The 26,488-nt window shown below is 46.8% G+C and overlaps 1 pseudogene; it reads left to right on the top strand.

The window, feature by feature from the left end:
• The first annotated feature begins 4,193 nt into the window (after positions 1-4,193).
• Positions 4,194-7,776, top strand: LOC119827113 (annotated as a pseudogene).
• The last annotated feature ends 18,712 nt before the right edge of the window (positions 7,777-26,488 follow it).

Raw genomic sequence — 26,488 nt, 5'->3', positions numbered from 1 at the left:
TGAACTGACAGAGCCCATTCAAAAGGAGGGCAGGACTAAGGATGGCAGTGTTCCCGCTCTCTGACCAAGCAACACGCTAACAGCCAAGAGTACATGTGTAAGAGAGGTGCAAATACGATGCACAACTGCTGCCGCGAGAGATGGCGGACACGGAGAAGGGAAACACAAGCGGCAAACTTAGCAATCAAGGCTGTGAGGTTCTACATCATCAATATAAGCAGAAAAGTAGGAGCGGGAAGACACTGCTCACATAAAACCAGGCCTAGGGTCATCCAGTCTGGTTAGCAGCTGTGCAAAGGCAAAATCTCAGCTAGCGATGTGTGTGGAATTCGGGTGGTCACGTTACCCATGCAAATAGCCATTCTGCACAAAGGAATACATTACTGTGGCCTCCTCTTCCTCACCTTGGGCCTGAATCCTGAATACGGAATCTGGCCTCGCACACATACTGAAGGGACCTGAGCTTGCAGCTAACCTTGGTCAATCTACTGGATGTGGTTTTTTCTGAGAGCTTGGTGGGGGGGGGGGGGCCACACTGGAGGGTCAATAGTTTCTGACTCGAAGACACAAGTGGGCTGGTCCAGTTCCTTCACCTCTTGCCTTGCCTGGGGTTAATAGACAAAAACAGGGTGGTGAAACTCAAAACACAAGGCCCCTTGCCACAGGAGGATACAAAACCCACTCGCTTCTATAACCCGGCTTCTTACACGCAGGAAAGACGCCTGTTACAGGAGCTGAGGTGCTGAGGAAATGCCCCTCCTGTTTATGCAACAACACACAATGTGCAGGGGCAAGGTACGGTAAAGGGGCAACTATAACCAAAGTACATAACAGACACCTACGGAAATCCTCAGCAAAGCCGGCATTTTGTACAATCAATATACCCTTAGGAAACAGGGACGAGGAACGGAAGAGGCAGAACAGTGTGTCTGCAGACCTGAGTGACGGACCACACGGACAAACCATTCCTGTAGACGTCATGATGGTGCTCAGCTGAAAGAAGCATTTCCAGACTGCTCCTCCACTCCACACCCATGCAGGGGCTGGACACCGAGAGACCCACCCCTGTCACACTCATTTTCAACTTCCTCTTCCGTTCTTATCCAGCATGGTGTCTGGTGCCCGAGAGCAGGATGGCGGGGTGAAACAGCACATGCCAAGCACCTCCACCCCCTCTTCCTCCTCTCCCTTTCTTCCTTCTTTACTATCTTTGAGAACTAACATATTATTCAGTCTTCGTAACTCTGAGAGAATTCAAATCCTTTGCCGGCAGGTGGGTCTTTAGGATGCCTCCTTACCAATTTGTTGGCTTCATTGTTCATCACCTCCTCTATGATCCCCAAACTCCTCTGGAACCTCACACTATACATAAAAACTAACTCGTACTTACAAAACATGGAGACAGTCTAAAGACCGGAAATCACGAGGAGTTAGTCCCCGTGTTTACCTCGTGGCTATCAAGGAAGGCAAGCTCCCCTGCTATTGAAATCGTGCACATCTCCAGCCCACAGAAGGCACAGAACCGGGAGTGAACCCCAGTGTGAACGGCAGGCTTTGGTGAACCGCAGTGTGAACGGCAGGCTTTGGTGAACCCCAGTGTGAACGGCAGGCTTGAGTGAACCCCAGTGTGAACGGCAGGCTTGAGTGAACCCCAGTGTGAACGGCAGGCTTGAGTGAACCCCAGTGTGAACGGCAGGCTTGAGTGAACCCCAGTGTGAACGGCAGGCTTGAGTGAGTGCTGTACACTGCCGGTTGACAAAGCGATGAATGTACCGAGAGTGGAGGCCGTGCCTACGGGAGAATATAAGGGAAATTCCTATATTTACTGCTCAATTGTTCTGTGAAACTAAAATTGTTCTTTTTAAAAGTCTACTTTAGCAAAAGAAACTAATCACGTAATTACTATATGTTCCGGCAATTGTACTCGAGAGAAGTTTGTATACAAATGTCCATAGAAGCTTTACTGTTAGAACAGAAGAAAAACTCTTGGTCAAGAGAATAGAATCTGAGGCTTGGGTGGAAACCTCATTGTGGGTGGGCTCTTTCAATCACTTTGGCTCACCCCTAGGAAGGTAGGCTCCCCTTAAGCTATGCAAAGGAGACAGACGGAATAATTAATCCTTGAATAAGACAGTATACTCACAGGGCAACAGAGTGTAAGAGGCAGGCTGAAGTTCATTGGCCAGTCAGTCTCGAGTTCATTGAAAAACAGGGGTGAAGCAGAATCAAGGAAAGACACAGCCTCAACCTCGGGCCTCCCCACACACGTGCACACATATACAAAAGCACACATAGTTTAAAAGTAAAAATAAAGAAATTGTTATTAATGTGGTTAAATTAACCTTAACATTAAAAAAAATAAGTAAAAACTTCCTCACCCACAGATTTTCTTTTAATTTCTTAATCTTTTCTCCATTTCATGTTCTTTTTATTACTCGGTGGTTCCTTCATCCTGTTTGCCTCCCCAAAATGCCAAACAGGTCACAGGAAGACCGCAAGAGGGCACCAATCCAGCAGCTCCTGACCCGAAAACAGGCCAGACCCACAGGGAGTGCAGAGGGCAGATGAGACCTGAGTGGGTGGTATGGAGCCAGACAGACCTGCAGCTGTGTGCCCCATGGACTCCATTAGGGCAGAGAACCAGGCTCTGCTTCTAGCCTGCTGGCTCACAGCTGCACCCAAGAAAGGCCTCGGCTTTGGGCCGCACTAAAGGAGCAGAAACCCACAGAAGATATGAAAGACAGGGACGAAGGTCTTCTGTGCAGTTCTCGTCTTTAAATACATAAAGTCTTTACTTCTGCTGAGTAAGATCTTGTTTCCCCCAACCACAGGAAATTGCTAATGCACACACACAAGCATGTGCACGGTAAGTGTATGCAGACACACAAACATGTACACAACTCCTCAAACACACCCAAAACTCCATGCCTTAGGAAGACACGATGGGTGAGGAGTTCCCGCCCCTTCCCCGAAGGCTTTGAGGAAATAATGCCATATACAACTAGTGATGCAAGATTAAGAAATAACAATGTGTGCTTCTAATCTATCCTGCACAACCTCCCTCCTTCCCTCGAGTTCTCCTCCCTGTGTCTCAGAGGTAATGGTTCCTGTGGAGTCCCCTCAGCGAAACTCCTCGATATGTGCTGTGGGGCCACAGTATAATAAGAAGTTTAAATAAAATCTCCCTCCTAACCATTTAAGCCAAGACCCTCTTGGCAGACACTGCATGCTCAGTATCACCTACACAGCAGCTACCTCCTTTCCAATAAGAAAATTACCCTTTACTAACTGTGCTGAAAAAACCTAGCCAGCCCTCCCCAAACATAGCTAAAACCTTGCTTACATTATACCAAACAAAACGAGCCCAGAAGAGCTGAACCACACAATACTTGGGAAACATGGGAGGCAAAAACATCTAACACACGGTTTGGGATGCTTTGTGATGATGCCAAAGCACAGGGAACCAAAACTCAGGAAGGCTGGATGGGCTTCATGAAAACCAAAGAGTACTTACCATCCAGAGGAACCTGTGCGGTGGGAGAAAGTGTTTGCAGCCACATATTGGCTGAGGAATGATGTCCTAAAAAAAAGAGAGACCACCTTCTACTACAGCAACCAAAACCTGATTATAAAATGGGCAGAGTTATGACCCTAAAGTATGCAAATAGACAAAAACACAAAAGAAGCTGCTCAATACTGATACCCACTGTAAATGCAAATCAAAACCACAAGGACATAGCCTTCCACACACATTAGGATACTTTCAGGAGTGTTAGAGAGACGGGGAAATTGGAAATTTTGTAGACACAACTGGTATAGAATGGTGCAGCCACTGTGGGTAATGGTACGTAATGCCTAAAAACACTATTCATAAAATCACATGATGTAGTGATTCCACATCTGGATTTGGTTGGAAGTGTCACCCCAGCAACCTGGCATCCATATATACAAGGAGTCTGGAATGTTTGGCTGGGGGGTCAAAGCCCCCTCCCCTGGGAGGTCCAAACTCCACCTCTGAGAAAGCCCACCAAACACTGACACCCCCTCCCCAGGGAGGGTCAAGACCACTCTCATAGGCTATTTAAACTGCCCCCCAGAGAACGGAGAGGTTTACCAGGCGGGGGGCGGGACGGGACTTAACATTTGGAGATCCCGCCGAGACAGGCTGTTGGCCCAGGGCTATGTGTTGGAAAATGCCCTCCTCGCCCAAGCTCTCCACCAGGCTAAGATCGGCTTCGTCTGGGTGAGTTCCTGCTTGTATCCGACATAAGGGACTAGAATGTGGGTTCATTCTGCTTGCCTTTTGATCTTTCTTGTCCTTTGTGCCAGCCCCATACGTCTGTGCCAGGACCCATACGTCTGTGTTTGTCATTTGTCTGTTGGAATCATGGGCGTACCAGGCTTCCGTCCTCACAAGTGGCGAGGCAGTCCTCGCTGAGGTGGGATTGCTTGGGACGGAGATGCCTGCCCGCACATTTCTCACACCCCTCTGTTTTTGACTCAAGAGTCTTATCACTGTGGACGCATTGAGTCCTGAGACTTGGCAGACTTGTAAAAATGGGCTCTTGCAATTCGAAGCCAGATCATCAAACACCCTTGGACTGCCTTTTAACAAAAATCCTTTTAAATTGGGGCTATCTAACAACTAACGTAAAACAAACAAGGTCTCATATGCCCGTGGTTTCTGGACGCTGTGCTCCCACTGCCCTCCCCATCCCTTCTTCTCTCACTGTTTGTTCTCTACAAGGGGCCAGTTTCCCCCTGTCCTTCCACTCTAAAACTGCATAAGTGTTCCAAAGTTTGTTTCTGTTCTCTTGCAGCGTCTGCTCATCTGATTCTTAATGGGACTTCTCTCACTGTTTGTTCTCTACAAGGGGCCAGTTTCCCCCTGTCCTTCCACTCTAAAACTGCATAAGTGTTCCAAGGTTTGTTTCTGTTCTCTTGCAGCGTCTGCTCATCTGATTCTTAATGGGACTACCTGTGTGCTTCCCTGGCTTCTGCCACCTACCTACACCGTGATTATAAATTGGTCAATTGACAAAGTTTCAAAAAAAAAAAAAAAGTTTTATTTGTGTGTTAAAATAATTTGACCACACTATGCTTTTATGTCTACATGTGTACATGTATTTGTTTCCATAATATGCTTGTCTTATTTCCCTGTGTGTATGTGTGTGTTTTAAGCTCTGTAAAAGTTGAAACTCCAGGTTACAACAGCTCTAAAAAGATACAAACACATGGGTAGCCACCATTTTGACCTTACCTCCATCTCTGGTAAGAGTACCCATGTGTGCTGTACCTACCAAAGAGACATTCTGCCTCGAAAATTCTTTAACTCACTAAAATATTCCTTTTAATCTTCTTACATTTACTAGCATTGGTAAGCTGTAACTAACATGTAAAATAGATGTCTAAATTTAATTTATATGTCTAATTTAAATATAACTAACAGGTAATGGTGCCCAATTCTCAGATGCCTTTACAGATCTGAGAGTGTGGCATTTAACAAAAGAACTTCTAACACAGAGACATGCCAGCTCCTGCAGCATCCTATAATTCCTCCAAGAAGATACATGGTTGCAAAAGACCTTCTGCCTAGAGGCTTGCCTTTGGTTATGGCAAAGCCACCCACATAGCAAAGAGCAGCCTTCCACATCATCAGCTTCCTGGATGCTACACCAGGGGATTGATCACCTCATCCTGCCAATACAGGTAGACTAAATCTTCCCCCACAGGAAAATATTCAGGCCTCTTGGACTCAGCAGCTAATGGCAAGTACTGCTTCTTAGACTGGTGTTCTCTAAAGACTAAGGAGAGACTTGGGATGGCCTGTGTAGCTAAAAAAAAAAAAAAAAGCTGTCTCATTTCTGCTCATTTATCCTTCTTAGATCTGTCTAATGGCATCTGATGACTTAAGGTACTGGGAGCTCATTATGTTTTAAGTTTCCTTCTAAAAACACAGACAGGCGCCTCTTTCACAGGTTTCATAGTCCAGGATTAGCAGGTTTCAGGTGTCTCTTCAAAGACACAGAGTTCCCAATTCCCTTTAATTGTCTTCTAAAATGTTCCGGTTCCAGTTGTCTTACAAATACCTGTGGGTTCCTTAAAAAAAGTTCTACTGCTTTATCAAATCAGGTCTGGTTTAAAAATAAATAAAAATAAAAAATAACCCCACCCATTTTCAAGCATATTACAAAGGGCCCCAGACAGCACCAACACCTGCACAAGCTCCTGGGACTTCACCATTGGTACCAACTCTCCAGGTTCAAAAGGACACCGACCAACTAAAATCTGCTTTTAAGAGGGTGTATCTGCTCTCGTGTCTCACTTATTCACCAATGCCTCTACCAGGGCACTTCTCTGTCCCATTCTTTCGGCAGTTAATGACCCTTCTCATGGCTAGTCCCATTCATAGAGCCAATAATAACGATACTATTATCCTCCTAGCCACCTGCCTTCTCATCTCCCTCAAGAACAGCTAGCTGCCTGAGCTCTCCAAGATGACAATAAACTGGATGCCTCTCCAGCCACACCTCTCCCAACTCTCCCCATGTCCACAGGAAGTAGCCAGACTTGAGCAGGAGCCCCTTAATCCAAAGAGTCTGGAATGTTTGGTTGGAATCTTCACCCCAGCCCCCTTGCGTCCATTTTGAAATGTTGGGTGGAAAGCTCCATGTCAAAACCTCCTCCCCTGGGAGTTGCCTCAGTCCAAACTCCACCTCTGAGAAAGCCCACCAAGCGGTAACCCCTCCCCAGGGAGGGTCAAGATCACTCCCACAGGCTACTTAAGCCGCCCCCCAGAGAACAAACATGTGGTCATTCCGGTTCTCCCCACCTTGTTTTCCTGGGGGCCCGCCCAAGAGTGCTGGCATTTCCTAATTCAGTCTGATTTGGCTTTATTTGGATTACTGCGCCTGCAGAGAGGCTTACTGGGCAAAAGGAAAATACTTAACAGATATGTACCCCAAAAAGACTAAGGCAGAGGTTGAAACGCATATGCATATACTCCTGTTCACAGCAGCACTCCACACAACAGCCAAGATGTAATGCATCTGACCACAGATAAACAGGTAAACAAAGGCAGGCTGTACAAACAATGGAATGCTGAGCAAAATAGGCAATCAAAAGAAACAGATACTAACTAATCCTCATATTGCCATCTCTTCTCTATTGTTGTTGTTGTTGTTGTTTCCAAGACAAGGATTTCTTTATGTAGCCCTGGCTGTCCTGGAACTAGCTCTGTAGACCAGGCTAGCCTCGAACTCACAGAGACGCACCTGCCTCTGCCTCCCGGGATTAAATGTGTGCACCACCAATCAGCCAACATTTCCATCCTTTCTATCAGCATCACCCAGGATCCTCAAAGTCTCCCTAGGTGGAAGAGGACCAGGATCTGGGGAGAAAAATACCAGGATTGACAAAAATCAATGACTGAAGGCAAGAGGAAGACAGCCCTGGAAACCAGCCAGGCAGCTGCAACAGCCAGGCGTTGTGCAACATTTGTAGTGTGTGAAGAGGACCATATTCTATGAAATTCTCTGTGCTATGTGACCATGAAAAAAACATAAGTGGAATTTTGTGGTTACACTAAGACCCATCCTTCAGAGATCAAATTTAATTTGCTCATTCAGATGCATGGTATTCTTCCAAATGGTCAGGTCTTTCAGAGAGTCCTGGTAGGGGCCATGACTCTCTGCCAGCCATGTGCTTGACAAGTTTGAGGCTGGCACAAAGGACAAAAAAGATCAAAAGGCAAGCAGAAATGAACCCACATTCTAGTCCCTTATAAGCAGGACCACCCTCACGATGGTGCAGAACCCAGATCTTGAGTTAGTGATCACAGCATGCTTTGTCCTGGGAAAAGATGTGGATCTAGCTATGGAGCCATTACAGCTGTGGACCCACAACTGCTGGAATCCTGCAGGAGTATTCGCCTAATACATCTCCTCTTCTGTTTACGAGAGAATGAAAGATACTGTAAGAGTCTGCGGTAGCCAAATTCATAGAAACAGAGTAGAAGACCTGGGAGAGGGAGAACTGGGAGGAATTAGCAGGTGTGACGCTTAAACTGGAGAAGACGCGACGCGAGTTCTAGAGAGAGACGGCTGACAGCTGCAAACAGCGCCCAGCATGCTCCACGCGTCTTAAAATGACAAACCTTATTATGTGTATTTTATCACAACTTTTACACGCATTCACACACACACAAACACTTCTCCCTCTGCTTCTTACCTATCTAAATAAATCTTAGGCAGGAACCCTACCTGGTCACCCTTTGCATAACTGCAACAATGCCAGGGAGTCAAGGCCCTGAAACTACAGTTGGCTGGAGGAGCTCTCATCCTGTAACCCTTTCCTGATTTTAAACTGATTTATTCTTTAACAAATGTCTCATTTTTAAAAAGAGACAACCACAGTATGACCAATTCCCATCTTAAAGAGAGACTCTTAGGGTGTTGGCTCCTTGGTACAAACTAAAAGCCCAGCACAGGCTGGCTCCAACGTACCAGTGAGTTCCCTTTAAGAGAAAGGCATAAAAGACCTCTGCTCTCTCTGCCTCCTTTCCTCCCCTCCCCACTTCATTCAGGTGCACAGTTCATTTCTCCTCCCTTCTTCAGCCCCCGGTCAGACATATAGACAAGACTTGCCCACACGGAACAGGATGGAAAGGAGGAATGGAGTCATGTGAGAAACAGGTTTAACTCTGTCTCTCCTTTACATTGGGTGGGGAGGGGAGGGACAAGATCACACAGCAACAAAACCAGATGTGTGCCCATCCTCCTGGGAAACAAGAGGGAACACACGAAGATGCTGGGAAAGGCTGTCTTCCCAGTTTGTCGCCCTTGTGTGCACTATGCTTGCTCAGAGCACGGCAACACCAGCAACAGTGCACCTGGGAAACTATCAGCAGCCAGCACCAAAAGTCTGCCCAGCGGTTAGGCTAGAGCAGTCATCTTTTTAGCCAATAAATTCCAATTCGACATGTTTGTTCTAAGGCAATAAAAACAAAACTCTGCAGGGCTGGAGAGATGGTACAGTGACTAAATCACTTGCTGTTCTTGCAGAGGATTGGGTGTGGTTCCCAGCACCCACGTGGTATCTCACAACCATCTTTAAACCCAGTTCCTGGGAATCCCGACGCCCTCTTTAGACCTTCAATGGCACAAGGCACATACATGGCACACATATATACAAGCAGACAATACTCATATACATAAAACTGTGGGTGTGTTGTGTGTGTTTTGTGTGTGTGTGTCTGTCTGTCTGTCTGTCTGTCTGTCTTATGAAAATGCCCACCATTGCATGAAAGCTAGTATCACCACCTCCGGTCACCAGCATCAGAGGCCATTAAATCTTGGTGCCTGACAAACCCAACATACAGAGCCATTCGCAAAGAATAGCTGCAGCATGGGAAACGTTTAGAATACATTATAAAACTCTGCAGTTGGTCTTCTTTATCATGAGTATTATACTGACATATTCAACCAAGAATAAATCTTTTTCTAATAGGATCTAGTTGGGAATGGTGACACACAACTGCCCCAGTACTTAAGAAGCTGAGGCAGGAAGATCCTGAGTTCAATTTCAGTCTGCACTAGAAAAAGAGAGCCTGTCACACAATGACAGACAGGACCCACACTAAACATGCCCAGACATGTTCTCATTGTTTCTGAACAATTAAGTAGAACTGCTATTAGCATTGTTAGATATGGAAATAATCTAGAAGGGTTTAAACTACACACCCTAACTGAACTTCTTTAAAAAGTATTTGGGCATCCTCAGAATTCAACAGCTAAGGGAAGAGCTCCTGAAATCACCTATGGATACTGAAGGAAAACCACATATTAAAACCTCAATTTTTAAAATTTTAAAGGTAAAAAGGGGGGAACAGAAAAAAAGGAGAAGAAAGAATTATATATATTATCTACACAAATGAACTCATGGGGGGCTGGAGGAGATGCGTATCTGGTAAAGGGTTTGCCATGCCAGCATGGGAACCTAAAGTTGATCACCAGCGCCCATATTAAAAAAAAGTGTGGTGGCATCCACCTGTCACCTCAGCTGGGCATAGCACCTGGTTCCTCAGAAGTCCTTGGATTGAAAGACTGTCCCCTTCTTCATGCAATACTCTGCAGTCCCCCAACCTAACACACACTGTCACCAGAAAGTGAACTCACTGTATGGAACAGTGAACACATTTTTCCCCAACTGGGATAATGAACCTGCCTGGTCTGATTCTTCTGGTCAATGGTATGGGTAGAACCTAGGGCATTGCACACCCTAGACAAGCACTCCACAGTGGTCCCACCCCAGCCCTAGCATCTCCTCAAATGCCAATGTAACCCACAGAGCTGATGGAACCCACCTAACAGCAGCGAAGACACAAATGAACCCTAACTGATACTGCTTGCAGATACAGCAACCTGTGCTCCTCAGTTTCTTGTTTATTCTTGTCTGTATACACTCACATCACTCACAGCAAAGGGCCAGCACACAACATAGCCTGTCACCCTCTACAGCCTCCCCTATACCCAACCCGTCCCCTGCTTTGTTCTATGTACTCAGAGATGTTCCTCAAGTACTGAAATAATGGTTTGGTTTCCCAGCCCTAAGGAGGCTAAAGCACTACAAGGACATCATAGGCACTATTCAGCAACGCCCCTTGCACTAGCGGGCCCACATTTCCTACACTCCCCACTTCAGGATGGGGGCAGCTGAGAGCCAGGCAGTATAAATGACGTCTATCAAACCAATGCCTGACCGACTTTCCTGTACAGGAAAACTGCATCCTTTGTTCTCTATTTCCACACACAAATCTAACAGGCTTCTGTTCCAGATTTCAAAGGCCGCAAAGGTCATGCAATGCTCATCAGCATCCACGAAGGAACAGTGAAGGTGTGAGTGTCCTATCACGGTCACTCAGCAATAACAAAGACCAGCTAACTGACACTTAGGACCACCAGTTGCCAACTGATGGGTGTCGTACAGTTATGAAAGTCCTGGATGCTGGCCTCAGGGGCTGCTACATTCCAGTCTCTAACTGTCCTTCAGAAAACAAGGGCTTGGGAAGACTTCCCGTCATTTCTTCGAAGGCCAAGTCTTCCTGAGTGCTGGCCCTCAAGGAGGACCAGCTGAGGCCTGGGGTGATCGCTCTGGAGGTGATGAGCTTGTTGGATAGTTATGAAGAGCCCTGCTAAAACGCCAAGCATGATGGCTCTGTTATCCCACTCTGGGGAGGCAGAAACAAGGAAAATCCCTGGGATTCCGGGACCAGCTAGTATGGTCAGATCAGCAAGCCCCAGATCAACTAAAGATCTTGTCTCAAGAAACAAGGTGGACAGTGCCTCAGGACACCCAAGTTTGTCATTTGGTCTTTGCAGGGTCACGTGTGCGCGCATATGAACGTGGGTGCACACACACATCATCTGAATGTCCTGCTGACCTCCAGGTTCCAGATGGGGGTCAAGTGCTCTGTGCCCCGACTGTGGTCAACAAGGCTGCTGTCTCTCTGCACACAGCAGTGTCCCGCCCCAGGTGTCTGGGAAAGAGCGAGACTGCTTGTCAGGCTGCGGGAAGACACCTCCAGGCCAGAAATAGGATTGGCACCCAGAGTTTTATCACTTGAAGATTAAATAATCAAAAGGAAGAGAAAGCAGAAATTAAGGGGCTGTGCAGCTGGGTGCGGCGGCAGACACCTGAGATCCCAGCACCTGGGAGGCCTGGCTGGACTATAAAGACAGGCAAGACCCCTACTCGAAAGAACAAACAAGTGAGAAAAGACGCAAGAACAAAGAGACAGACCAACCGAGCCAGGTGACCAGCATTTTCCAGTCAAGCACTTGGCAAAGGTTTCCACACGTGGGACTTGCTTTTCAATAAGCTGGTGATTCAAGTGGGAATCATAAAAGAACAAAAGCGTTGAAGGCCTCCATCAGATGAGCCCCTTTGATCTCAGGGGGCATCCAATAATTCCCATCCAGCTAAGCAGAAAGTGAGCAGATAATGCTGGAGTTACGAAAAGAGACAGTATGGATTTGCTGGAAGCGGGGCGGCTCAGTGAGAAAACAACAGTAAGAACGGCAAAACCAGACCTGACTTACGCAAACCCACGTCTGACTCTGGATGTGTCTGCTGAGTTTAGACACAGTGGCTCAGCTCCTTCAACCAACTCTCTCCATCTGTGAGGTGACCAGGCGGGGGACATCTGTCTTGTACAGACATACACTATAAGCCAGAGCCAACTGCTTTGCTTGTCTGACAAGTTACTGCCGGCTCTGGTGTTTGTGACCCCACCCCCAGCCCCAAATTCACTTGTTGAGACCTAATCCTCAATGCAATGTTAATAACATGAAGGGCTTTGGGAAGTAATTAGGTAACGAGGTCTCCGTTCTCATGGATTCCATCGGTGCCCTTAGACAAGAGTGAGGGGAGCCCTCGGCCTTTCCACAGTGTGAGAGTACACAGAAGGCGATGTCTGGGATGCAGTCAGCCCTCGCCAGACACTGACTCTGCCAGTCCTGCAACTGGGAGTAGTCTACGTCTGTGTATGAATGACCCAATCTAAGGTATTCTGCTATTAACAAACCAAGCGGAGAAAGACAGTGGCTTTATTTTCCTTTTCTTCAACAAGAGCAGTTTTAAGTCCCTGGCAAAATATTAAAAGTCTGAAGTGCCCTGTGCTCTCGTTATCATTGTCACAGGTCTAACAGTGCTAACAAACCAGGGAGTGAGAAAATTGGCGAGCAGGTCTCAGTTAACATTAAGAACGTACTCTGCACACACATACCCTGCACATCTGTCAGGAGGGGCACTGGAGTCCTTGCGGTATTGGCTCCACTTCTTCCAGTGGAAACCAAGCACGGGCATCAAGAGAGAAGGGAGGCATTCTTGAGAGTGGGGCGGGGAAGGGGGATACACACAGAAAAGAACAGCAACTCCAAGTTTGAGGGACCCGGCCTGAGACGGACATGGGCTCTGCAGCATTACGGGTATGTAAGGATCCACAGCAGAGCTACGGTGATTAAGTCTGGGGGTCTGGACCTGCATCGAGGTAAAAACAATGACCATTGAAGGCCCTGGCTCCAGGCACGATACAGAGTGAGAGGGACAGAATGTCACTTCTCTGGGAGCTGGAACAGAGAAGGATATGCTAGAGACCAGAGAGGCTCAGTGAGAGTCTGACAACACCTAAGGACAGAAAGCAAGCTTCTGACAGAGGAAGAAGATGAGGGTGAACAAAGAGGTCCCTTCTCCAGACATCCAGTAAATTTAGGCTAGCCACTGGTGTCACCGCTATTCCCAGGCAGTCCCCTCCACAGGGAAGGACGAGAGAATGGCAGGGATAGACTGTCCTTGGAACACCTGTCCCCAAAAGCTGAAAGTAAACATAGAAAGGGTGTCCTCTTAGGTGGGTTTCACTATAGTCCTCTATCCCTGTTAGAGATGATGCATCTCAGTTAACCTCCTTGTTCTTCAAAACGCACAGCTATTAAATATATTGTACAACAAGGAGTGATCCTGGAGAATGCACGCAGCAGGTAGGTGTCCTGCAGGGTCTCTTCAACTTATTTCACCCCTTCTATATAAGAATTTTTTTATACAACCCTAGATACAAATCAAATATTTACTACTCAATATTGAGATTTATTTTAAAACAAGTCTCTATATAATTTAGTCACCCATTAAAGATAAGATAAAAGCATGCTAATGAAGTGGATAGGTTTGCTTGTTTTTGCATTAAGAATTCTTAACTTTCTACAGAAAAACCCAGGAAAATAAACTTGTAATATCAGAATGTTATCAACCTAGATGTTATTTACCTATTTGTAAACAGTGGTGAATAGTGGCAATAGGTAGTTTTAAATTCTTTTTGTAAAAACATAAATCTCAGTCACATTTGTTTCCCTCCCCTTTTTTGTTTTTGTTTTTCAAGACAGGATCTCCCTGTGTAACAGCCCTAGCCATTCTGGAACTAGCTCTTTGTAAACCAGGCTGACCTCAGCCAAACTCACAAAAAGAGATCCACCTGCCTCTGCCTCCTGAGTGCTGAGATTAAAGGCGTCTGTCACCACCACCAGGCTCACATGTATGCCTTTAATACCAGCAAGTGGGAGACAAAGACAGGATTTCTGTGAGTTTGAGGCTAGCCTGGTCTTTATAGCAAGTTCCAGGGTAGCAAGGACTACACGGTGAAACTCTTGTCTTGGGTGGGTGGACGAACAAACAAACAAATAATTAAGAATGTACTGGGGCTTTAGCATTGACTCCTAGATTAAGAGCACTTGTAGCTCTTGCAAAGGATCTGGGTCCAGTCCCCAGCACACACGGAGGCTCACAAATATCAGTAATTCTAGTTCCAGGGAATCCAAAGCCCTCTTTTGACGCTTGGGGGTACCAGGCATACAGGTGATATACAGACATACATGTAGGCAAAACACACATATAAAAAAAATCTTTAATTTTTTAAAAAAATAAATCTTGGTTCAAGATTTGATAATGGAGGACAGATCATCCTCAACAATTTTCAGAATAGGTTTTTGCTTGTTTGTTTTTGTTTTTTGAGACAGGGTTTTCTCTGTGTAGCTTTGGAACCTGTCCTGGAACTCGCTCTGTAGATTAGAATGGCCTCGAACTCAGATCCGCCTGCCTCTGTTTCTCGTGTGCTGGGATTAAAGGCGTGCGCCACCACCGCCCGTCCAGAATAGATATTTTTACTCTATAATGGACACTGCTGAAAACACCCCATCCCATAATTACAAAATGACAGATAACTGTTTAATACCATATCCGAAATTTGTCAACTCTCCCCGAATTCTAAACAAAAGTCATGAGACGATTAAGAAATTCCAATCGGCAAGCCAAATAGCAACTTTTTTTTTTTTTTTTGGTTTTTCGAGACGGGGTTTCTCTGTGGCTTTGGAGCCTGTCCTGGAACTAGCTCTTGTAGACCAGGCTGGTCTCAAACTCACAGAGATCCGCCTGCCTCTGCCTCCCGAGTGCTGGGATTAAAGGCGTGCGCCACCACCGCCCGGCTCCCAAATAGCAACTTTTAAAATTAAGCATTTCAACGCGACAATCCAAGATATACAAATCTAACACTTTACATGCTGAGGGATGACAGCAGGAAAATGTTGTCCTTGTTGCTCATACTAAGTTCATGACTACTAAGTTTCCACACAAGCAGAGAACTCTGCAGGCTCAGTGGCAACGCTGCAGTTCCTCAGGCCCGACCGACACCAGCGTCTCAGCAGTGGAGTGCAGTGCGGAGGGCTCATGCTGTGCGCTTGGAACAGAGGCTGCATTAAAGCAACTGCCGAAAGCGCTCGTGATTCATTAACTATTTGATTTTTGAATTAACATTTAGTTACTGTGCTTTCAGAAACCTTTTCCTATTGTCACGATTTCTGCAGTCCCTACACTGAGTTACACAGCCCCACATCAGGTGACACACAATCCACGGTTCCAAGAACTGTGATCTAGATGGTTCAGTGGATAGAGGTATCTGCTGCCAAGCCTGATGACCTAAACTCAATCCATAGGCTCCACCAAGCATGTGAGACAGACAGACAGACAGACAGACAGAGAGACACACACACACACACAAACACACAAAGAGTTAATTTAATTTTTTCTAAGAGAAGCTGTGTCTAAAAAATTTAATTTATGATTTATTCAGCCAATATTCTCACCACATATTCTCAACAATATTCTCAACAGTCCCTGAAGGCCTTGGAATGATGAAGGTATAAAATACTCCCAACTCCCTTGGGAGTTACCACTGCTCTGCACTGAACCAGAAGGCCCAGCCTCCTAGTCTTCCTTGCTTCATCGGTCTGTAAGAATGGTCCCTGAGCAGGTCACTGCAAACATCTCCTCGGACTTGGCCACTCTCTCCAGGGACAAGATCCCAGACCAAGTCGAGCAGCTGCCTGCTTGTTCACCTGTCAGCAAACTGAGCCAACGTAAGCAAAGCTGCCATGGGGCAAACGGGTACTCCCAGCCGCGCTGCAGGACGCTCAGGGCACTGCTAACACACCCACATTCGCAGAAGCACGGGGCTTGGAGGAAGAGCTCGGCAGACCACACACAAATCCTTGCTTCCATCCTTTATGGCCAGGCAACCCTGGGGAACCTGGTCAGCTTCTCAGAGCTGCCACATGCTTCCATTCACTTTCTCCAAAATGTAGCAGAAAACTAAGAGCCCCTCACGCCTCAGGATAGAGCACACAGGCTGTCCGGGGTGTGCCGCATGTCTTGGTTAGAACACTCCATCGATGCTAATGGCTCCTCAAATCCCTCCCTCACACACAAGCCTAATAGAGTATCTAGTTTTCGGAGGGGTCTGAAAGGATCAAACTTTTCTCGGGTTTACTCCCATGCACATCCCCAACTTTCTCAGAAAGCCGATTCTAGACGCTTGGTCCTGAACACTTGACAATGGTAACAGCTTATCATTCAAGCGCTGTGCTATTGGCCCACGTCTGTTTAACTGACCCCCAGCTGCTGCGCCTATCTCCAATTCCTGCAACACACTGAGTGTGAACACACACCACCTTCCAAGCCATCAGGCCAGCTCTGTCTCCAGCGCCAGCCTGCCCATGCCTGGCCCCACCCTCCGCATCTTGGCTAATTCCTGCTCTGTCATCACCTTCTTTCTGGCCACCTGCCTTCCCATCTCCTCACCCAGCACATCTGTTCCCAGTGTGGTACTTCCCTGTGGCTCTGCACTCGGTATCGTGTGGCCCGTGGCCTGCTCGTCAGTTGTCAATTATATTACTCATCTTTGCTTGGCAGGGAGTAAGTCAGGTAACCAACCTCACACCTTAGGATGTCTGTCTTAATTACATTTCTTTTCCTAAATTGCAGGATTAGCTGGGTGGGGCCTCATCCTGAGAGCACCACTCCCTTTAATCCCATTTCTCACTTTCAACACAAACCAAGGCTCCAACATTGTATTCCACTGAGGACTTGCATAAGAGTGAACCACATGACAGATTCAATATTAGGCTGGAGCGTGTTTGTGCTCTCTTTCTCTCCGTCTCGTCTCTCACCTCTGTATACTGCTCCAGCACCATGTCTGCCTCCCTACCACCATGCTCCCCACCATAGTGGTCATGGGCTCACCCTCTGAAACTGTAGCCACCCCCATTAAATGCTTTCTTCTGTGGCGTCTCTTCACAGCAACAGAGCAGTAACTAAGACAGGTTGATTCCAAATATTGCTGGGGCAGGCCTGCCCATGAAGTCTTGTGGAAGAATGTGGGAGGGCTTAACAGCCCATCCTAGAAAGGAAGTTGGAGGGCAGTAGCGCCGAGAGCCTTGTGGACTGTGGGGGCCCAGCTCGGGGTTTTCAGAGTGGAATGACACCGACAACTGGGCTAGAGACTCTTCTCGTGATGTTTTGGCCAAGAATGTGGTTGCTTTTCGCCTGCTTGTGCTGTCACTGGCAAATTCACCCAACCTGTTCCTGAGCCATTTCTCCACTAGTGTTATGTTCTGTTTCCTCTGCAACCATCACATGCTGAAAACTGGCTGCCCTCTAGGCCTCCCCTGGGACTCCGGCCCCAGACTGACTGGTGAGACATGCAGCCTGGTGAACTGGACAACTACCGGGTCCCTGGCCTTTCCATGAGGAGACGGCCACTGATGGAGTACTTGCACCACAGCCTGTAGGTCACTCTGATAACCTGATATAATATGATATTTAATATCGTTTAGTTTTGTTCCTCTAGAGAATCCTGACTAATTCACTGCCCAATGAATACCTTGAACTCTGATGAGCTGAGTAAAAAAAATAGGAGTCAAAGACCACAGGTCATGTACCAGGTACCTTAGAAAGACACATCTTTTCAGCCTTAGTTTTATGATAAATTTACGGGATTTTTCTGTGCTTGTTTGGTGTGTGTGTGTGTGTGTTGTTTTGAGATAAGGTCTCATGTAGGTCAAATTAGCATCTACCTTATTGTGTAGCCAAAGATGACCTTAAAATCTCTGATCCTGCTAGGGTTATAGGTGTGCACCACCACACACAGCTTTATGTGGTGCTAGAGACCCAACCATGACTTCCTGTATGCTAGGCAAGGTGAGCCTGAGTTTAAGATCAGCCCATGCTGTATAAACCCTCGCCCACTAAATACTTTAAAACGTTAAAGCACACTCTTTGACGATTAACACAAGTTACTTAGAGGAACAAAATTAAAGATATGAGCAGAATCACCTAACTCCAAACTGAGTTACACCCCAGCTCTTATTAAAGGGAGGGATGAATAAGACCATTTCCTCACTAAGACTCTGGGTGACTCAGGCTCCGTCGGGAGGGCAGGTGTAAGAAGCAGAGTAACTGTGGAGTCTGAATGCTTTCCAGAGATCTCTAAATCATCTCTGCAGGCGGTGAGGCCTCCCGGTAATCTCCAGTGTCAATGTGTTAGCAAAACCTGAAAAGAAACCCCAGGGCCCGTGAAGGGCCCCTCGTTAACACGTACCCTTCATTTTCTGACGCTGGACACTTGTCCCAGTTAACATGTGCAGCTGCCAGAGGAATGACATCCACTCTGGGAGTGCGTTCCAAGTTAATTATCGACCAAAGCTTTCCAAAGCTTCCACTGAGTAAGCCCGAAGCCCAAAGCCCGAGACCGGAGAAGGTTAACAGTGAACTCAGTCCCGGCAAAGCGAGCAGATGCGATTTGTCATGATCGTGTGTCACAGCCCCAAAATATTGACTGAAATCATCCGAAGTTTCTCTTCTTTACAAGACACTCCCCTGACAGTTACAGCATAAAGATCCACAGGAGCACCCACTAGGACTTCATGACTGGCTGGAGGTGGAAGCTTTGGGGCAGAACTCTTAATACCTATAAGGTCCTGAGTTTTATCCCCAACACCATGACAGACTAAGAGCCAATGAGGTGGGGTACTCAGCTATAGGGAGGCTGAGGCAGAAAGATCTCAAATAAGACTACATAATTAGCCGGGTAGTAGCGGCGTGTGCCTTTAATCCTTGCATTCAGGAGGCAGAGGCAGGCAGATCTCTGTTTTTGATTCAGCCTGGTCTAAAAAGCTAGTTCCAGGTACAGAGAAACCTCGTCTCAAAAAGACTATGTAGTTTGTGTTATAAAACAATGTGTGGTAGTTTAAATATCCTCCATAGGCATCTAAATTTGAATGCTTGGTCTGCAGTAGGTGGAACTGTTTGGGGAAAATTAGGTGTGGCCTTATTGGAGAGAAGTGTCACTTAGAAGCATCAGTCCCAATCACATGCCCCCCCACCCCTTAGCTCCCTTGTGGTTGTCTCAAGATAAAAGCTCTCAGCTACTGTTCAGCACCATGCCTGCCTGACGGCCACACTTCCCACCATGATGGTCATGAACTCTACAACCTGCTGGCACTGTGAGCCCCGAATTTCTTTGACAAGTGGCCTTGGTCAGGGCGCTTTATCACAGCAGTAGAAAAGTAACGAAAAATACCGTGTCCCAATAAGTAATTATTTAAAATTTAAATTTAAAAGTCACTACAGTGAATGAAGCCTATCACAAGTTACTTAGAAAAAGCTGGGCACGGTGGTACACACCTCTAGTCCCAGCACTCGGTGGCAGAGGCAGGTGGATCAGAGGCCTGGTCTACACTGTCAGTTCCAGGCCAGCCAGGTCTACCTGTCTACCGTGATACCTGTCTCAAAAACATAAAAGCAAAAACAAGTTAGGCATGGTGGCACACATCTTTAATCCCAGCGCTCACTCAGGAGGCAGAGACAGGCAGGCCTGTGAATTTAAGGCCACACTAAGCCTGATGACCTGAGTTCAGTTCCCAGGACCCACATGGAAGAAGTGGAGAACTGACTCCTACAAGCTGTCCTCTGACCTCCACACATACATACAAAACAAACAAATAAAATGTAGTATTTTTAAAAGATAACAAGTACATGGTAGAATATACATAGATTATTTGCAAATATTATACCACTTTATTTAAGGGACTATAGCACCCTTGGAGTTAGGTTTGTTTACACACACACACACACACACACACTATATGCTACACTAGATATATATAATCACTTTATTATGGAGAATTTTTCATGGTTCTAAATTTTCACGTTTTATTCTCATATCACCAAGAGATCATGGGCAGGATACTCTTCCATTTTAAAGATGATCAGAAACCAGAGATTTTGACTGGGGGTACAGCTTGGTAGTGGCACTGTCTAGCATGCTCAGGGTCCTAGGTTTAAGCCCCAGAAATCACCCCCCAGCCCCTCCCACAGAGGCACACAACCACCACACACGTGTGCACACACACCCCAGAAGAACCAGTCTTGCACCAGGCATGCAGAAGCTGAGCAGACTGGCTTCGCTTCTCTGAACCTCGTCCCGGTGCCCCACTCAGGCAATGGTTAAGGAAGAGCTGTTCCCACTGCACACACTCTCTGGGCCCTGCATTTGTTCAGACACCCACAGAAACCCTGGAATGTGCAACTCAGCTCACAGACGATATGTGGGCTAGGCAGGACAGAAGGAGCCTGCAAGGAAAAAAAAGTGACTGAATATATATGTAAGACAGTTTTACTTCCTGCCATGCTCGAGTCCGTTACTGTTGAGACGTGTTTGGCTGTGGGTGCCACTCTGCAGCAAGACATGAGGAAGCAGGACCTGCTGCTATATATAAATGTCTTATTTTGGGTCCATCTTTCTTGTAAAATAAGCGATCCAGACAGGGACTAGGAGTAGGGTTTTGTGAACTGTATTCAGAAACTTTGCAAATGCCCACCACAGAGTCCTGCTGCTAAGACCTTCTAAACAGAGCCAGACGGACCCTGTCTCTGTCTGACCACCATCTGTCATCCCAGGGAAAAGCAATGGTTTGGGGTGTTTTGTTGTTGTTGTTTTCCCTCTAGAGTAAGACAGCTTGAAACAGGAAATGACTGTTGGGTATGGTGGCCACACCTTTATTCCTAGCACTTTCTCTGTAAATTTGAGGCCAGCCTGATCTATATGAGGCCAGCCTGCTCTACACAGCAAACTCCATCATGCCAGTCGGGGATGTGCAGAACAGAAACAAAGAGTAGGCTGGCAGTGGAGTACAGTAGTGCAGTACCTGCCTAGCACAGATGAGCTCTGGGCCTGAGACCCAGCCTCCCTCACCCAGGATGCAGAAGACGACTTAGGCTGGCGGATGAGACGCTAGCGGGGAGAGAGGGGAGGTGGCGCAGCTATACAAAAACATCAGCAGCAACTTTAATACCCTGGCTTTGATCCTTGCCACTCTATTAAAAAGGACCTTCCAGAATGTTCAAAGGAAACCACAATGCACTGAACATTGGGATAAGGTCACCACTAAGAACCACACCCAGATTTGAAAAGACTAGAACACAAAAAGGGAAGGTAAGACAAGGATATGGGGCTGTGCATTGGGAAAAGCCATAAACGGGGGAAAAATTAAACCCATGTGAGGTCTTTAGGAACCATCCTATTGCCGTGCACTGGTGCATGACCCAGGTGTTCTGGGTCTCAGATGAGACAGGCGGCAGGCTACATGGCCTGACAGGAACTCTCAAAGCTGCTCAGTGCAGCTCTAAGGAAGGACACAGTTATCAAGTTCTCATTATTCAAGCCATTCGTAGTCACCAAGTCAACCATCTTGCCTATTAACGCAGACAGCATGAGGAATAGGTGTGATAACTACGCCTACTTTACCTGGAAGATGACCAAGTTCTAGAGGCAAGGCCTTGCCAGAAGCTACTCAGCAAAACTTGCTTGCGGTTGGATGAAAGACCAAAAAGAACAGAGGCAAGAAAGGCTAGGCCGAGCCACACCCCTGCTACCCACCCAGGAGCCAGATCTTCCTGTCTAAAGTGAACTTTTTGGGCTGATGAGATTGCTCCATGGACCAAGTTGCCTGGCTGGCGCCAAGCTAGACGGTCTGAACTGGATCCTTGAATCCCACATGGTTCAGAGAACTGACCTCAAAGGGTGAGCAAGTGTGTGCTCACCCTCTCACACATATAATAAATACAATTTAAAAATTTTAATGAAAGCAATTTTTCCAGTTTTTCTGGTTTCCCTGTTCCCTGACACCAGCATTTAGGGGCAACGGCAGGAAAAAAAAAAGAAGAAGAAAAAGGGGGGGAGGAGGAGGAAGAGAAGGAGAAGGAGAAGGAGAAGGAGAAGGAGAAGGAGAAGGAGAAGGAGAAGGAGAAGGAGAAGAAGAAGAAGAAGAAGAAGAAGAAGAAGAAGAAGAAGAAGAAGAAGAAGAACTATTTCAGCAGATATGCGCCCTTGCTCCTTGACCCTGATGGATCTGGTCATTTAGGGTCAAACTATTATTAGTGTCTGGCATGGCTTCTTCAGGGAAATCCAGCTTGGCTCTCTTCTCCCCAGCTCCACTGCCCTGCCCTGCCCCACCTCATCTAACCGTTGGGAGGAGGGTGGCAGATCCCTTCAGGACTGAATTACAGAAAGCCTGCTTTCCTTATGGGTCCCCCACTCACTTCCCCGGCCAGGAACCCACAATTCCACATGATGCAATGACAGGGTTTGTCTCTACTTCAGATTCCCAGACCCAGGCTCTCTGCCACCTGACCGCTTCCATCTGGTTTGCTGGCAAAGAGCTGTGCTCAAGAAACCCACAAGCGCCGGCTGCTCCTAACCCTTGCCCTTCCCCCACTGTATGGGTAAACTACCGAGTAAGTCAATATTGGTTTTTTCACTAGGACAAACTCCTAAGCAAGCTTTAAAAACCTCTCCTGTTCCCTCCTGGCATCTGTATTTACTTTCCCCAGTCATACCCACCTGCCTTTTCCCACATTTAGGCTCATCTTGGACCACAGCCAACTGGGCAATCCTGAGCTTACTTCCCTGTGAACTCATCACCTTTTCTAAAAGATGTGACGATGTTTCCTAACAGACAACCTCGGCTTAAGGATAAGGTTCGGAAAGGCGGCTGGTATCAAAAAAGTGCAGACTTGCCACCGAGCACCCATTTCTAACGCAAACGCATCCATAAACATCAGTACCTCTTCAAAAAGTTTAACCTCCCTAGGCATAGTGGCACATGACTGTAGTCCAAACACTCAGAAGACTGAGACAGGAAGGCTATGTAGAGAGGCCCACGTTTACAAGACGTTAAACCTCTCACAAGTCTTCAAAGTCCAGCTAAAGCAAGGAGATACAAAGACGCATAAGCACCTAAGAGAACAAGTCACCAGGCAGACCTCAGCTGCCACAGCCCACAGCAGTCTGCCCTTTCACTCCCATCTGTCCACAAGACCCTACAATACCAGTCTGCTGTTGCTTTGCAAAAGATGTATTTATTTTATGCATGAGTGTGTGTCTTCCTGTATGTATATTACACTGTATGTATGCAGTGCCTGTAGGAGCCAGGAGAGGGCACTATACACCTAGAACTGGTGCTGTGAGCTGCCATGTGGGTGATGGGAATGGAATCCCATGCCTCTGCAAGAGCAGCCTAGTGCTCCTAAACACCCACTGGTCTTTCTAGCCCTGTGGTTTGCTTTTTCAATTCAGCTTAACAGTTAAAATTTTCATGAGCATGTAAATATTGTCAATTTAACAATATTTAAATTACATCAGGAGACATGGAAAAAGGACAGAAGTCAGTGAAGGATCAGTTAATCCTATTTTCTCTAAAGAAGTCAGTCAATAAAACTGCCTAATACAGATGTGGGATAAAGAAATGACATTTTAGCTGTTTGTTTTGAAATACAAGGATAAATAAAAGGAGAAATAACCAGAAGAGGTAAACGTAGTTCTCTAGGAAACAGGACTGCTGATCTGGGGTTACAGGGCTCTGAAGAGGGGTAGCTGTCAGCATCATACCCAGCATCACCAGGACCACATCACCCACCTGTCACCAGCATCAGCACCATAATCATCATGATATGATGCCTGATGATGCCTGATGATGCCGCCACTGTTGCACCAAGCAACCACTCATAATCGCCTTCCCTACGTTATGCTATGTAATCTTCACAGTCCTCACGACAGAGGCAAGCTCTGACTTGGAACCCATTTTACAGAAGAGGAAAGTGACACACAGCAAGTACCATTGACCAAGATCATTACCCTAGGGCTTGGCAGACTAAGACAGTGTGCATGTGTGTACACATGTGTGCGAGTTGTCTGTTTTTATGTTTTTCAAGAGATTAGACATGGTCTCACTGTGCAGCTCTAGATGGTATAAACTTTCTATGTAGACCAAACTGACCTACAATTCAGAGATCCACCTGCCTTTGCCACCATAGTGCTGGGATTAAAGCTGAGTGACATCCATACACTTTGTGTGTTACTGGGCCCTTGAACCCAGGGCCTTGTGCAGGCTAGATGAAGCACTATACCACTGAGCTTTATCCGCAGCCCCTTGCAGATTTTACCTTGTGATTTGGTTTCAATAGGAAAGGTCCCCACAGGCTCAGATTTGAATGCTTGGCCATTAGGGAGTGGCGCTACTGGACAGAGATTAGAAGTGGCCTGGTTGGCAGGTGTAGTCTTGGTGGAGGAAGTGTCACTGGGGCTTTGGAGTTTCAAATGTTCAAGACAGGCTTAGTCTTTCTCTCAGTCTCTCTCTCTCTCTCTCTCTCTCTCTCTCTCTCTCTCTCCCTCTCTCTCTCTCTCTCTCTCTCTGTCTCTCTCTCTCAGTCTCTTTCTCTCTCTCCTGCCTGTGGATCCAGACAAACTCTCAGCCACCTCCCCAGCACCAAGTCTGCCTGCCGCCATGCCTCCCGACATGACAATAATGGAACAAACCTCTGAAACTGTAAATCGTGCCCAATTAAATCTTTTCCTTCGTAAGAGTTGCCATGATCATGGTGTCTCTTCCCAGCAACAGAACATCAACTAAGATCCCTTGAGATGGGTTTTAGACTGGGCAGGCTGCCTTCAAATTTTCATGCCCCCTTATAATTTGGGATGAGTAGTACACACATTCCTTTTTTGTAATTACAAAAGTAATCCTTTTTGTTTTAATAAATAACATCAGTTATTTATTTATGTGAGGGGTATATATAGGCGCCACAGGATGCGCTTGGAGGTCAGGCCATCAAGAGTCCATTTCCCTTCCACCATGGGGGGCCCAGAAATCAAACTCAGGTTGTCGGGCCCAGTAGCAAGAATCCTTGCCCAAGCACCTCACACCACACCATTGTCATCTGAATTATTAATGATGTGCAGCCATACACAGCCTGTGGCAGCAGTAGAAAATAAAAATAACCAACCAAATGCCAGGTTGACAGCTTTTGCTCTGAGATCAGGCTCAACGGGGGACAACACCAGTCACAGTGTCACACTGACCAAGCCCTGCAATGTCAACAGCTGCTACCCAACTGCCCTCTCCGGTCTTCTTCACCTTACTTCAAAAACACAGCAGCGAGCATGCACATTTGGACACACACACAAACTCCATAACTAAATGGGCATCCAAGGTTCTTTTCCCCAAAGAGACAATACCCTGTTAACCCAAATCAAAATATAGGTCCTGGCTGAAGCCAGCACTGGGGAGGTGGGGTGAAAGGCCTGTCCCGGGAAATGTGTATTCAACAAAATTCAGCATGCAGCTTCAGAAGATAACTGGCCCTTCCTGAAGCTCACCTGTGGCACCCTCCCGATAATCTAATCTGCCCTAAAGAGAAACTGTCTGCCTTCAGGAGTGAAAACAAGTGCAGGGCCAGTCGTCGTCGTCCCCCCCCCCCCCCCCCCCGTGCTATCTGCAGCGCTCTGGTTTAGAGACGTTTGTCCACAGGTGGTGGAGGCTGGGCCCTGAGGAGCGCAGCACTGGGAGGTGGTGGGGCCTACAAGAGGAGGCATCTACAGTTGGCAGTGGCGTTTGTTCTCACAGGTGATTAAGGTAGTTCTCACAGGACTCGGTTAATGCCTGTGAGAATGTGTGAAAAAGAGAAAGCCTAGTACCTTCTATCCTCTTTGATTCCCTGTCTCTCACACAAGCTTCCACCGTGGCACCATCAGCCATGAGGCCCTCATCAGTGACCAAACTGATGGGGATCACTCAACCTGGAACTTCCAGCCTCAAAATAGCAAGGGAAATAAGCCCTTCTCTTTACACATTGCCTGGTCTCGGGCATTTGCTTATGACAATAGGAAATGGCCCAACAGTCAGTCAATAACATGGATGTTCAAATTTCAGAAGGGATACCCTAGCTATTCTAGACATTAACTTTCCTCACAGGGTAACCACATTCTTGTCAGAAACCAACAGAACACGGGTGAGTGTGAACACCTGCAGCAGTGCGCCTGACAGGATTTTTCTGATAAGGCCAAAACGCTTTCCAAATTTCAAGGAAACTGACATTTAGTCATGTAAAACAAACTAGGATCCTATAGTCAAGACAATGTCCTATCTCAAGGGACAGGATTCCCCAGGGAAGAAGTAGAAAGAAAGAAGGAAGGGAGGAGGAAGAGAAATGTGTTTTCCAAGGATGATAATTTTTTCCCCTACAGATACATTATATCTGTCTACCTTGGCAG

The sequence above is a fragment of the Arvicola amphibius genome, chromosome 12 (assembly GCF_903992535.2).
Source record: "Arvicola amphibius chromosome 12, mArvAmp1.2, whole genome shotgun sequence".
Taxonomy (NCBI): Eukaryota; Metazoa; Chordata; class Mammalia; order Rodentia; family Cricetidae; genus Arvicola; species Arvicola amphibius.
The sequence above is the reverse complement of the archived record's forward strand: the minus strand, read 5'-3'. Positions and strand labels throughout refer to the sequence as shown.